The sequence below is a fragment of the Hyperolius riggenbachi genome, chromosome 12 (genome assembly GCF_040937935.1).
Source record: "Hyperolius riggenbachi isolate aHypRig1 chromosome 12, aHypRig1.pri, whole genome shotgun sequence".
NCBI classification, from domain to species: Eukaryota; Metazoa; Chordata; class Amphibia; order Anura; family Hyperoliidae; genus Hyperolius; species Hyperolius riggenbachi.
Genome location: NC_090657.1, coordinates 137173608 through 137188540, shown reverse-complemented (window position 1 = coordinate 137188540; position 14933 = coordinate 137173608). Strand labels below are relative to the sequence as shown.

Sequence of the window (14933 nt, the reverse complement as noted above, 5' to 3'; positions counted from 1 at the left end):
ACCCGGAAGTGACGTCACCACCAGAGCGCGCGTAACCCGGAGGCGACGCCGCTCTAATACACAGTAAACGGGATGGAGGGGAGAGAGGAAGTCGGAAAAAACCACGCTGGAGCGCTGTAGGAGGAGCCAGGACGTGAGTAAATAGGTAGTTACCAGGGAAACCAATGCGCCAATGGGGACATGCATTGTCTTTCAATAATAACAACATCATCATAATCCACCCCTTACCTATATTACAACCCAGCCAGCAACACAACATTATTAATGAAAAAAACATAGCTTCTTGAATAAATCATGTATATCCACACATCTATATATGCCACTAAGGGCGGATTCAGCACAAAAGGGATCCAAACAAGGAATCCGGAATAAATGTCCGCAAAGTTCCAAAAATCCGGAATAAACGTCAATAGTCACCATGGAGTCCGGAATAAATGTCCGCAAAGTTCCGAAGATCCGGAATAAACGTCCATAGTCACCATAGGAGGCATGTGTTTGACCAAATAACTGGGGTCCCATATGCACATGGAGTCCCAACAGTTCATTAATATTGGGGAAGGCAAAAAGGTCCATACCCAGGTCCATGATCAAGGATCAACAAGGCATGAGTGTTTACATATAAGAATGCCTGAATATCTGCAACATGTAAAAAAGAGAACACATACATATATATGAGTACATGAGGAATTAGGCAAAACCATAAGGCAGACAACAGTATATACATGTACACATTATTATCAAACATGGTATAAACATGAAACAGGTGGACAGACCACGTCACTGAGGATGACCTCAACCCAGATAGCCAGACCAATCAATCTCTTCATTAATACCTGATGGTGACATACTACCCAACTGGTAGATCCACCTAGCCTCCCGTTTGAGTAGGGCCCTAACAATATCACCACCTCTTCTCCCCAATTTAATCTGATCTATCCCACATACTCTAAGGCCCATGGTTGAGCCTCCATGAGTGAATAGAAAATGAGATGCGACTGACGTTAAAGTCTCACCCTTATTCAGATCTCGTTGGGCCAATCTTATTTTAGATAGGTGATGTTGAATCCTGGTTTTTAACATATTCTTAGTTTGCCCCACATATAATTTCCCACAAGGACAAGTCATTGCATAAACGACCCCCTTGCTTCTGCAGTTGATGTAATGGTTAATTTTATACTGTTTCGTACTTTTAGTATCATTAATCATATTCTGAGGTCGCATATACATACAGATGTTGCAGTCACCACATGGGTAACTGCCTCTCAGGGGACCTTTACATCTCTTTCTTCCTTCAATGAAGTAACTCGGGCATAGTTTATCCTTTAGGCTGGGACACCTTTTGGCTGAAATAGATGCATTTGATGTAACAAATTGTGCAATGGTCGCATCAGATAGTAAAGTGGGCCAAGACCTATTCAGTATTCGATATAGATCTCTCCATTGATTGTTATACACAGTACTGAATCTTACCAGTTGACTAGTAGTTCTAGATGTTTGATGTAATAACTGAGATCTGTCCGTGGCCTTAGCCCTTTGATATGCTTGTGAGACCACTCGCTTAGGGTACCCCCTGTCTTTGAATCGATCTGTTAATTCTCGTGCCTGTAAAGAGAAATCATTGATATTAGAACAAATCCGACGTGCTCGAAGGAACTGTCCAGTAGGAATATTGTTACGTAATGATTTGGTATGCGCACTTTGATAGTGCAGTAAGGAATTAACCGATGTGGGTTTACGAAACAAATCCGTGCTGAGATGTCCTTCTGAATCGATTTTGATTTTGATATCCAAAAAGTCAATATCTGTAAGAGAAGCATGTCTGGTTAAATGAATATTCATGTTGTTGCTATTCAAGGCATTCAAAAACCTATCACAGTCCTCCATGGAGCCCCCCCAGAGCATGAACACGTCGTCAATAAATCTATGCCAACCTATAATGTAAGGTTGGAATTCCTCTAATGTTGGCCCAAACACGACCTCCCGTTCCCAATAGCCCAAGAATAGATTAGCTATTGAGGGGGCACATTTCGCGCCCATTGCTACTCCGCACACCTGTTTGAAAAATCCACCATTAAATAAAAAGTAATTATGGCTCAATACAAAATCCGCCAATTTCAAAAGTAGTTGTCTAAGGTCCCCTTGATGATTGCTCTCCATGTTAAGAAAATATGAGATTGTTTTTAGGGCCCATTCATGTGAAATATTAGTATATAAGGATTCGACATCAAATGACACCAAAATAGTACCTGGTACAACTGTAAGACCTTCCAGGGTTTTCAACAGATCAGAGCTATCCCTCAGATAGGATTCCAGACTGGTCACATGTTTCTGCAGAAAAAAATCTATAAATTCACAAGAGGGGGCGGTAAGGCTTCCAATTCCAGCTACAATAGGTCTACCAGGTGGACGAATTGCATTTTTATGTACCTTAGGCAACAGATAGAAAGTGGGTATTACTGGATGTTTCACTGAAAGGAATTCAAACTCTTTCTTGGAGATAGTACCTGCATTCCTAGCCATCACCAGGATATCATCTAATAATGCTTTATAATATTCGGTTGGATCTCCAGGTATTGGTACATAGTTGTTAATGTTCCTGAGCTGCTTATATGCTTCTTGTAGATACATCTCTTTGGGCCACAATACAATGTTTCCTCCTTTGTCTGATTCCTTAATTAAAAAAGAATCGTTATCAGATAAACTTTTTATGGCTTTCTGTTCCTCTCTGTTTAAATTCTGTCCCTGATTGTATATAATTGGTAAACGTTCAATCTCTTTCCACACCGTCTCAAAAAAGATCTTCACCACTGGACAAGAGCCAAAGGGTATAGTATATTTGGACCGTGGTCTAAACAGGCGTGACCGATTACTCACCATGTCGTTTTGTTGATTTTCTTGTAGTAATGCCATCAGATCTTCAAAAACCTGTCTATCCAGGGTCTCCATGTGGGGGAATACCTCCGTACCTCCCTCAAAGTATTTCTTGAATACAAGTTTCCTACAAAAAAGATATAAGTCCTTTAAAACTTCAAATTTGTCCAGGCTTTTGGTGGGTGAGAATGTAAGTCCCCTTGTTAACACATTTTGTTCAGCCATTGTCAGTTCGTAATCTGTAAGGTTTATTACTTTTAATCCATGTGCTGTTGTTCCCTCAGGCGTTTCACTCTTGGGGTTTGGGGGTCCCTGAATGGCCCTGTTTTTATGCCTCCTGCCGCCCCTCCGTGTTCGTTTTCTGCATCGCTGTCCGATAAAAAATCATTAGTTGATGCTGTATCACTGGGTACTGAGACCCTAGGATTATGTCCATTAGTAGGTGACTGCTGGGGGTCCCCCTGGGGTTTGGGCTTATTGGGTTTAGGGTATATCTTACGTCTTCTCCCATTGCCCCTATGTCTCCACCTATAGGCTGCTCCATTATCATAATCCTGACAATCTCTCATCAGTTTCTTACGTTTACCCTCCATAATGAATTTTTCAAAACTGTCCATATCAGTTTTTAATTGACTAAGAAAAGGCTGGACAATGGTGTTTCTGTTTAAAGCCATTAATTTGGTTTCAAGTGTTTCAAGCTCCCCCTTCCTTATGGCCATTAATTTCTCATCATGCTCTATTAACATGTCAATGACAATGATCGAGCATTTAGCTAAACCCTCCTCCCAGGTGGCCCTGTAGGAATCAGTAACCTCCCAGGCAGGGAAAATTTGAACTCTGATGCCCCTAGGATAAATCCCTTCCTCTTTGTACTGTTTTAAACTGTGTACATTCCACCATAGTTTGAGATAGGCTTTGTTTAAATCCTTAAACGATCTACATAGTTGTTTGGCTTCATCAGGAACACCATTGCCATTTTGAGGACCAGCTCCAGAAAAGGCTGCCTCAAATCTCCTATTCCAACCCGTTTCCAAAGTATCTATAAACCCTTCCATATTGAAAAAACCAAGTGTCAAATGGGGGTTAAATACACCTGTGAGACAAAGGTATATATATATTCAAATAAATATTGCAAGGTGCTGGACTGAAAGGGCGGCATATATAGAGCCAACCCTAGTACTATAACAATCAGGAGTAAATGTCCGCAGACACTAGCAAAATTTATATTGATAAACAGTTACACACTCTTTGGCTGTCCTCCAAGCTCCTTCTCAGTGAGAGAGATGAGTCACAATAAACACTTAGATACATTATGTAAACAAAATGTATCTATTGCAGCTTCGGATGCGTCTGCAGAAATCTAAAGGAACTTTAAAGCCCTGTGTAACCCTTCCAATGCTGGTCTAGTAAAAAAAAAATGCTGGTTGCATATAATATACTGTAAATAATGTTTTAGAGCAAAGTTGAAATGCAGGGTTATATTCCGCTTTAATGACAGTATGTTTGTTTAGGCTGGAGTTCCTCTTTAACGCATTTAACTGAAATCTTCTTCCCAGTGCACTGCTATGGAAAAAAATGCATACCAACACGCACTAACATGTACTAATGCATACTAACGCACACCAACTGATTAAGTGTAAATGGGCCCTAACAGTCATTCTGGCTCTTTTCACTATGCAATTTACAGTGGCGGTCCACTTTAAGTTTTGAGCTGCCTATTTTTTTCTGCATTACAAATACTCTTTTTTCCCCATCTCCATATTTTCAAATTATAAGTCCTTTATATTTCTGTCATTTCCCTTTATACATGTATTTTAAGCTATCAACAGTATTAAAAGGGAAGAGAAAAAAAAATAAACCTAAAATACTACAAAAATATCACAACATTCTTGCATTGCCTGGTTACAGCGAAAGATCTGCTCTTTGAGGTTTTCTCAAACCCAATGCCCTAGATAAAGGTTTTCTTGTCATTTCCTGTGAGTATGGTCACTTCATCTAGGAAAAATCCCCATGAATCACAAGAAGTTAGGAAGTACCCAGAGACCTGAGGCTGTGCTGGAATCCAGGCAACTGACACTGCAGGTCTCAGCATGCTGCTTTCCTGCGTTTAGCATACACACCTGCTCATATGTATTAATGTTACCCTTTCGCCAGCCCTTAGCACACAATCTGTCCTCAGCATTGCACTTTCCTGCCTCTTTCGGGAAGGTATTTCTCAAGAACATTAGCTTGTTTACTTGCAGGTTCCAAGAATATTAGGAAACCTTCTCAAACCACACACATGGGGAGGGCTGTGCAGAGGAGTGAAGAAGGTATTGGAGGGGGAAAAGATGTACAGTATACTCTTGTACATATAAATACCATTATATTATCTTTTTTAATTTAACGGTTGTACCCAGTTAACAAACGAGATAGGGACTGTAGGTTCATTCTTAACCTGAATCAATTCTTAAGTCAAAACATGGTACCTTCTCTGTCCCCAGTACCTCCTCTTCGCCTCCAGTGTCCCCCTCTGTCACCTCTGTCCCCCTGTTCCCTCAGTGTCCCTCTCTGTGCCACCTTTGCCTTCACTGTGTCCCTCTGTACCACCTTTGCTGGTAATCAACATGTGTCGTAAAGCATTGTTCATTAATTTTGCACACGTACCCACGATCATGGGAGCGATTGTTTGTCGTGCAAAAAGTCGCAGTGTGGGTACAAGCCTTAAGAACTAATGATCGTTGTCCCATATTGTCTGTGATATGCAACCCAAGGCTGCCACATCTTGGTGAACACCTCAAAGGTGTCACTGACTTTTGATAGTAGTCGTTCAAAGATGAGAATATCATTCACTATACCTTTAGTTGCTTCAGTCTATAAGGTAGGCTGCTACTACTGCCTTGCGATGTGCAACCTGGCTGCCTTTGCTATATGCTGTGCTAACCTGTGTAGGGGAAACTTCCATCCTCAGGGCTTGTCACCTACTAATAACAGCAGGGGTTGTGGGGAAATTGTTCTCTTAAGAGCTAAGCTAATTGAGGTCACTGCAGCCCAGAAGTCCTTCATGACTGGGCAGAACTACCAAATATGTGCCATTGAGCCTTCTATGTTAAAATGTCTAAAACACATATTTGATTTAGCAGGGTAGACTTTATGCAAATAGACCGGTGTAGAATATGTGCAGTCAGGGCCATGCTGAGGCAGAAGCAAGAGAGGCTCCAGCCTCAGGGCACAGTGTAGGAGGGGACGCACAACATTACTCAGCTATCATTTCCCTATTGTGTTTTGAAAGAATCATTTTTATTAAAGTTTGCATAATACAAGAACAACAGCAGTGCCAATCAGAACCCTTGGCACTACAACAATGAATCTCTATTGTGTTTGACGCAGAGAGAAATAAGAAAAGAGGATACATGGCAGTGACTGCAAGCCAGATAACTAGAGATTAAGGTGTTGGCAGGTTTGGGGGCCCTAGGGCACCTCTTAGTCTTATAGCAATCAGTGTGTGACGGCTGGGGTGGGAGGGATGTCCCTGCTCACCGCCTTTTTTAAACAGAAGATGAAAAATGATTTCCTAGGAGAAAAAGTGAATTTAATAAATTATCCAATCTTACTACTTCTATAAAATATGAGGGGCTACCTAAAGTATATTCACTCAGTTTACCCTTCATAGATTTGGTAAGATTGGACAATCAACATTGTATCGTATGGTGGCTCCCTTAAGCTGGGAATACACAATACTTTTTTTGGCAGATTTACTGGCAGATTGTTTTTCCGATCGATTTTCTGATAGTTTTTCTCCTATCAATTTCCATTCAATTCTATGAGAAAATCGTTCAGAAAAGCGATCGACATCAAATCGGACCTATTGGAAATTATCTATCGAGCCATCTATCTGCCACAAAATCTCATGGTGTATTCCCAGCATTACTGTCAAGGCCAATTACCATTTCAATTCATAAAGTACCATCACTCGATCACCAGCAGATTTGTTTAAAGCATTTAGCCCTTGATTTGCCACCTATAGGGCTAATCACATATGAGCACTAACCAACCCAACACTTTATACAATGACTGAATCTAAATGTCCATGCAAGTGTAAATACCCAAAAGCTGCTCTTATCTTAGGGTAGCCATACATGGTACAATTGTTCTTTTTTTTTCGATTATTATAATTTAGTTCGATTATTCTGTTAGATCGAATAAAAAGATTTTTCCAGCATGTCCGATCTGATTTTTCTCGAAAAAAACGGGATAATCGTTCAAATTTCTTGATCGAAAAAAACAATATTTTCAACTTTCATTCGATTTGATCATTTAGATCGAATAAACTGAATAATCGAACGTTTTTATTGTACAGTGCATGGCCACCATTACATTAATTTTTCTTACAGGAATCAATAGGCCTTGTGTAAGGTGTGCGTAATGTTGCAGCTATGCTGCTGAGTTCTCAATTGACTAACATTCATTTGAAATACAGAGGGGATTGAGAGGGAATTGCTAGTCATTTGTTGCTTATGACACAACAGACTGTCCTGACATCACCGCAGTATAATTTAAATCTAATGCTAATTACAACAGAGAGAAAATGTGTGCATCAACCAAGTGAACCTGACAAATCTGGCTTTGCAAATTTGGCCTATTGGCTAATCACGAGACATTGCTCATGCAAATATGCATTTGCTTTCGCATGCCTAAATATGCAGGGTCAAAAACTAAAAACTGCAAAACAATCGCCCTGCGGGAATTAGTTCATGCTACATAGCACTATCCAGGGGCGCCACGAGAAGGCTTCCCATTGCCCCCATACAACCGGGGGGCCGCGGGGGTCCCAGGCTCTCTCACCGCCTGGAACCCACACAGCGGCACCCCGGAGGTGGAGGCTGAAGGGTGCAGGCGATCTCCCCAGCGTGGCCAGCGCCGGGAAGAGCCGCCCGCACACACCTCCCAAGATTAAAAACAGGCACTTACCTTAACGTCCATTGCGTTCTGCTATATGCGCATGACCTGGGCGCGACACATAAGGGGAGGACAGGCGCAAATAGCCTGCTCCAGGGCTCTCACCTCCTAAAACAAGCCACTCACCACTTGCCTCCATAGAAAAGAAAATGCAATGCTAATTACAACAGAGAGAAAATGTGTGCATCAACCAAGTGAACCTGACAAATCTGGCTTTGCAAATTTGGCCTATTGGCTAATCACGAGACATTGCTCATGCAAATATGCATTTGCTTTCGCATGCCTAAATATGCAGGGTCAAAAACCAAAAACCGCAAAACAATCGCCCTGCGGGAATTAGTTCATGCTATATAGCACTATCCAGGGGCGCCACGAGGAGGCTTCCCATTGCCCCCATACAACCGGGGGGCCGCGGGGGTCCCAGGCTCTCTCACCGCCTGGAACCCACACAGCGGCACCCCGGAGAACGCAATGGACGTTAAGGTAAGTGCCTGTTTTTAATCTTGGGAGGTGTGTGCGGGCGGTTCTTCCCGGCGCTGGCCACGCTGGGGAGATCGCCTGCACCCCCTAGCCTCCACCTCCGGGGTGCCGCTGTGTGGGTTCCGGGCGGTGAGAGTGCCTGGGACCCCCGCGGCCCCCCGGTTGTATGGGGGCAATGGGAAGCCTCCTCGTGGCGCCCCTGGATAGTGCTATATAGCATGAACTAATTCCCGCAGGGCGATTGTTTTGCGGTTTTTGGTTTTTGACCCTGCATATTTAGGCATGCGAAAGCAAATGCTTATTTGCATGAGCAATGTCTCGTGATTAGCTAATAGGCCAAATTAGCAAAGCCAGATTTGTCAGGTTCACTTGGTTGATGCACACATTTTCTTTCTCTGTTGTAATTATAATTTAAATCTATACTGAGTTCTAAAGTATTTGGAGAAATAAGAAAGAACCTTTTGACTTTAAGCTAGAGGAAGAGAGTTGAAGATGTGCTACATGCATTGCAATCAATCTAGGAGAATATCAGCAGCCTCCGCTGTGATAGAATCACTTGATTTTTTTGAGTCAGCTGCAGGCTTTGTGTGTTGAGAGACAGTTGTGAAAATGACTATGAATTAAAAATGATAGAACTGCACAAAAAAGGCAGCGCAGTCGTTTATCTATGTCAGGGCTGTCTAACCTGCTCATATAGAGAGATTCTTTGAGGAGATTGATTAGTTTGATTTCCGTGAACCTATTTCAAAAATTGTTCGCTGGCTGCAAATTGAAATGGAAAGATTTTTTTTTCTACAAACATTTTATTGATTTCTTTTTTTATTGATTTTTTTAATTATTATTATTAACAGTTCTGGATCCCCCACTTTATTTTTCTTTCTCCCTTGGTGCACCTCGATCCCCTACCAATATAAGGCGGATAACATTCACTGTTTCACCAACAGCCAGTGGTCCAGCAATAGAGGATGCAAAGGCTATGGCTGCATCTAGGCCCCCAGTTAGGCCTCCCTTCCATAGAGATGGCTCGAACCTCAACAGACTTCAATGGGGAGGCGAACTTTGAAAACTAGAAACATTTATGCTGGCCACAAATGTGACGGAAAAGATGTTTCAAGGGTTCTAACATCTGAGTTTTTGCATGGCGGAGTGGGATAAAAGTCCCGGGGAAAAATCTGGATTTTACGCACAGCAGCGTTTTAAGGGCAGAACTCACATTGCATGCTAAACTGGAGGCCTAAAGTGCTTTAAAACATCTTGCATGTGTATACATCAATCAGGTAGTGTAATTAGTGTACTGCTTTACACTGACAGACCAAACTCACTGTGTAACGCACGGCACACAGCTGTTTGTGTAGTGACGGCCGTGCTGGACTGGTGCGCACCATGACGAGAGTGCAGGTGGTGGCGGCTTTCCAGCCCATATGGTCGCCGGGCTGAGGTAGCTCAATGACAGAACAGTGACTGTCCAGCTGATTGAATTTGGTCTGTCCACAATGAAGCAACAACCTTATTATTTTGGGTGTGCCCCCCCTCCCCCCCCCCCCCCGAGACACTCATATACCCGTCGGTCATTGCTTCATTGTGATATGCAAGCCCCTTCACCGCGGCAAGGTAACGATCACAAAGGGGAATTGACACGTACATGCCTTTTGTTTTGTTGTTGCAGCTGCAGTGCAGCCAGAAAAATTAGGCAGGCATGTACACGCACCAGAAAAATTAAATTCAGGAATCCGCCTGGAGTCCTGGACTCTGTTGGTGGTGGCGGAGAAGGCAGTCAAGCGGCCTTCAGGCAGAGATGCTGTGTGGGGAGCGACTTGCGACTTAGCCATGAGGCAGGCCGTCACACGGCGTGCAGGCAGAGATGCTGTGTGTGGGGACTGACTTAGTCTTCAGGCGGGCAGTAGCCCTCCAGGATCCATGCCTCATTAATTTTGATAAAGGTGAGGTACTGAACACTTTTGTGACCTAGGCAACTTCTCTTCTCAGTGACAATACCTTCAGCTGTGCTGAAGGTCCTTTCTGACAGGACGCTTGAGGCAGGGCAAGACAGAAGTTGGATGGCAAATTGTGACAGCTCTGGCCACAGGTCATAAAGACCATGCCTCCTGCAAAATAAAGCAGGGGTTACTCGAGATTGAAAAATTGTTTGCAGGGGAATATTTAGATCCAAAAGGTATTTGCAGGGTTCTTCCAGGGTAAAAAGGATGAGAAAGGCTGTATTAAAAGGTAAGCCAACACTTCCCTTCCCTTTTAACTTTACATATTATGGTATCCTGTGGCAGGGGAGCCCAGGGCAGGATGTCCTGGGGCAGATAGCGCAGACAGTGTAATATGCATAGCCCCCCCCCCCCCCCAAGTGTTTTCCCCCCGATCGGTGCATGCAAGCCGCACTGCTGTGCCATAGACTCCCACCATGCAAATGTCCCCTGCACGGTACTACTCATATCGTGCGGCAATACACTGCAGAGTCTACGTCGCCTCCGCATTGTCTTTTTTATTCCTCATGTTCACTCCATAACCAGCTCCTGCGATCTCCAACTCAAAAACATATCTCGCATCTGTCCTTTTCTCACTCAAGACACAACTAAAATGTTAATACATGCTCTCATAATTTCTCGTCTGGACTACTGCAACATACTACTCTGTGGACTAGCTTCTAACAGACAGGCCGCGCTCCAGTCGGTACTGAACTCAGCTGCTCGTCTCATTCATCTTTCTACTCGATCTTCCTCTGCCGACCCTCTTTGTCAAGCTCTTCACTGGCTGCAAATTAACCAGCGGATTCAGTTCAAACTCCTAACCCTAACCTACAAAGCTCTCCACAATCTCTCTCCCCGGTACATATCCTCACTAATCTCCAGATACAAACCCAATCGCAATCTCAGATCGGCACATGATCTTCTGTTGTCCTCCTCTAGAATCACCTCCTCACATTCACGCTTACAAGATTTTGCACGCGCTTCACCCCTCCTCTGGAATGCCCTCCCACAACACATCCGTCACTCGCCAACCTTTGTTGCCTTTAAACGCTCTCTAAAAACACACTTGTTCCGACAAGCATATGCGCTACCTTAGGCCACTTCCCTTTGTCCTAAGACCAAATTGCACTCCTACTAGGTATCCTAAAACACACAGCCTCTATATATTTGCTGCATACTACCCCTCCTCTTGTTTCCTCCCATTCCCTTTAGATTGTAAGCCCGCAAGGGCAGGGTTCTCTCCCCCTTTTGTGTCTTGGTAACCATCATACATGTTATTCATCATGTTCATTTTATCACTGTCATTACCAATTCTATAATTTGCTTTTGTATCATTCTTTGTATTTTGTCACTAATTATGCATCTTGTATTTTGGTGTATAGCATTGTCTGTATTATTATGTACCCCATGTTTGTTTCTTACTTTGTACAGCGCCACGGAATATGTTGGCGCTTTGTAAATCAATAATAATAATAATAATTGTCATGACCACTTCCATCACATTGCGTTGCACCACGAGTAGTGTGGCATGTCTCATTGAGAGTAATGGCAACTGCAAAAGGGGATCATCATACCGTGACACAATGCGACGTGTGATGTGTGAAAGTAGCCTAAACAGATTTTAATTATTTTTTTTCCGACATCTACGTTTGTTTTTCTACTGACAAACATGCATAAGATTGCAGGGAAGTTGTAATGAACATTGCAGTATTTCTCCTGAACATTTTCAGTAGTATGGAGGTTCCGCCTTGCAGGTAGTGATATAACTAGACAGAAAATCCCAGTATTTCAAGAGACACGGATTTCTGCCATGCTTAGAATGTGTAATTCTGTATGTTCACATGCTAAATGCACCATATCTATGGCAATTCCCAATTGTATCTAGGGTTAGATTTGTTGTGGGTCCCCATGACTTGTAATAACACCACTAGTTCTAACTCTTTCCCTTTCTCTCTGAAGCCTTGGCTGGACCTTTTTCTTTCTTTTACTGGCTTGTGTCCATAACTGTACAGTACGTGCTGCAAATAAAGCATGAGAGGAGATAAATAGGTCAATATTTAATGTAACACGTAAGACAGAACAAAAAACAAGTGGTTGTTGCTATATACAACGCAAAGGTAACAAAATGCAGTTTGATCATTGGCTCAGCATTCATAGAATAGTTCCAGTCAGTGGATAAAGACTGTGTGTATTCAGCAGACTCTTGGCACTGATCTGCACTGACTATGGCAAGTTAATGGGGACTTTGTAAATTGAGCTATACACAGGTCTGTAACAGCCTGATTTGGCAATCGCTGTCCGTTTGAAAATTGAATGGATTGTCGTGATCAGTATTATCACAGGATATGTTGGGTCAATAGGTTAGTGGGGGATTTGATCAAGGTGAAATGTGCAGCATACACTCATACAAATACTGTATGTTCTGCCCCTGACTGTCTGTACAGGTCTTTAAAAAGATATGACCATGGAGTTGGCCTTCGATTTACATCAACACATTTTCCCTTTTTTTTAGACTTCTTTAGAAAAAGAATTACAAAAAATATTCTATAATATGCTATATTTTACCCCTGCATTTCAGCTACAGAATCTTTATTTCAAATCTCATACCTCTGCTTTGTACTTTGTATAGGCAGTGTTACATTGTCAGTGGAGCCAGTGCCGCTTCTAGACTTTCTTGTGCCTGAAGCAAACTTTGGACAGACCATCGAAAGCAGTTAGCAAAAAAAACACCGGGCGGCTGTGATTGGATAATCTGATGCCAGCACCCTTGCCTGATTGGTTGCATGTCAAAGCTTTCCTTCTGACTGGCCATGGTGATCTCTTGCCAGTGATGGGGTCTTACCAACAACTCACTTGCTTATGTCATAGGGAAGGGCAGCAGGCAGGCCCAGATTTACCTCACAGGAGCCTATAGGCACAAATGTCCTGGCATCCTAGACTAAAGGTGGCCACTAATGATCCAATCTCTTCCATCCAATTTTACCAAATCTTTGTAGTACAAGGGTAAATTGAGTGAATGTATTGAATGAATAATATAGGGAGTTCCCTTATATTACATAGAAATGGTAAGACTGGGTGAAAAAGGTTGGGTCATTAGTGGCCACCATAAGCCCTCCACGAACCTACAAACCCCCATTGAACTGCACCACAAGTGTGCTGGCTAGCCCAGCTGTCACTTCTCCCTTACTTCCCTTGCCCATCATACCTACAGGTGTCCCTTTGCATTAGGTAGTCAGCGGTACCCCCAGAATTTAATAGTTAGTGATGCCCCCAACTGAATGGAGATCGGGTCAGTGGAATGCCAAGAGCTGGGTGAGTAACCTCTCATTTACACTCTACTTGGGACTCTGCATAAAGAATGAGGCACTAGGGGAGGGGAGGAGGGTAATGAGCCGCCTTTCCATCATCAGGTGCTTGTAGGCACCTGCATACAATGCCTTATGGTAAATCCAGCCCAGGCGGCAGGTGCCAACAATCGAATGAGGACAGGGATGCGTGGATGAGGAGGGTAGTGTGTGTGCCAGGAAGGCGGGCAGGAGAGCAGAGAGGAGGCAGGTGCCAGGTGCCCAAACTGATTGTCCAAACCCTGCTCCTTATATTTTTTTAATGCCATTTAGGTGGCTTAATGGTAGGTCCACCCCTGAGTGGAGCCTAAATTGTGCATTTCCGGGCTGGTAGAGGATGAGAGTGACGGCCAACATTACTACAACACTTTTATTCGAGAAACCTTATTTTTAGCCAGGAAATCTGTAGTGATGAAATGGTTCTCGCCTGGCCCGCCGTTACACTGCATGTGGCTCATTTTGGTTAATGAAGTTGTTCGAGAAGCTTTCGTACATCCACCGTAAGTGCCCCCCAAGTTTATAAAGATAAAGCAAGACTGGTTTGAGTCTATGGATACCACTGTGCCCATGTACAGTACAGACCAAAAGTTTGGAGACATCTTCTCATTCAAAGGGTTTTCTTTATTTTCATGACTATGAACATTGTCGATTCACACTGAAGGCATCCAAACTATGAATTAACACATGTAAAAGTATAGTATATAACCAAAAAGTGTGAAACAACTGAAAATATGTCATATTCTAGGTTGTTTAAAGTAGCCACCTTTTGCTTTGATTACAGCTTTGCACACTCTTGGCATTCTCTTGATGAGCTTCAAGAGGTAGTCACCTGAAATGGTCTTCCAACAGAAGGAGTTCCCAGAGATGCTTAGCACCTGTTGGCCCTTTTGTCTTCACTCTGCGTTCCAGCTCACCCAAAACCATCTCGATTGGGTTCAGATCTGGTGACTGGGGAGGCCAGGTCATCTGGCGCAGCACCCCATCACTCTCCTTCCTGGTCAAATAGCCCTTACACAGCCTTGAGGTGTGTTTGGGGTCAGTGTTCTGTTAAAAAATAAATGATGGTCCAACTAAACGCAAACCGGATGGAATAGCATGCCGCTGCAAGATGCTGTGGTAGCCATGCTGGTTCAGTATGCCTTCAATTTTGAATAAATCCCCAAACAGTGTCACCAGCAAAGCACCCCCACACCATCACACCTCCTCCTCCATGCTTCACGGTGGGCACCAGGCATGTAGAGACCATCCGTTCACCTTTTCTGCGTCGCACAAAGTCACGGTGGTTGAAACCAAAAATCTCAAATTTGGACTCATCAGACCA

General features: G+C 43.2%; 1 long non-coding RNA gene across 1 annotated transcript; it reads right to left on the bottom strand.

The window, feature by feature from the left end:
- Positions 1 to 548: 548 nt before the first annotated feature.
- LOC137541720 (uncharacterized) lies at positions 549 to 1785 on the bottom strand. Its single transcript, XR_011025258.1, has 3 exons — positions 1698 to 1785; positions 1471 to 1602; positions 549 to 636 (listed from the first exon to the last, which is right to left on the bottom strand). It is a non-coding gene; the product is annotated as an uncharacterized lncRNA (long non-coding RNA).
- Between the last annotated feature and the right edge of the window lie 13148 nt (positions 1786 to 14933).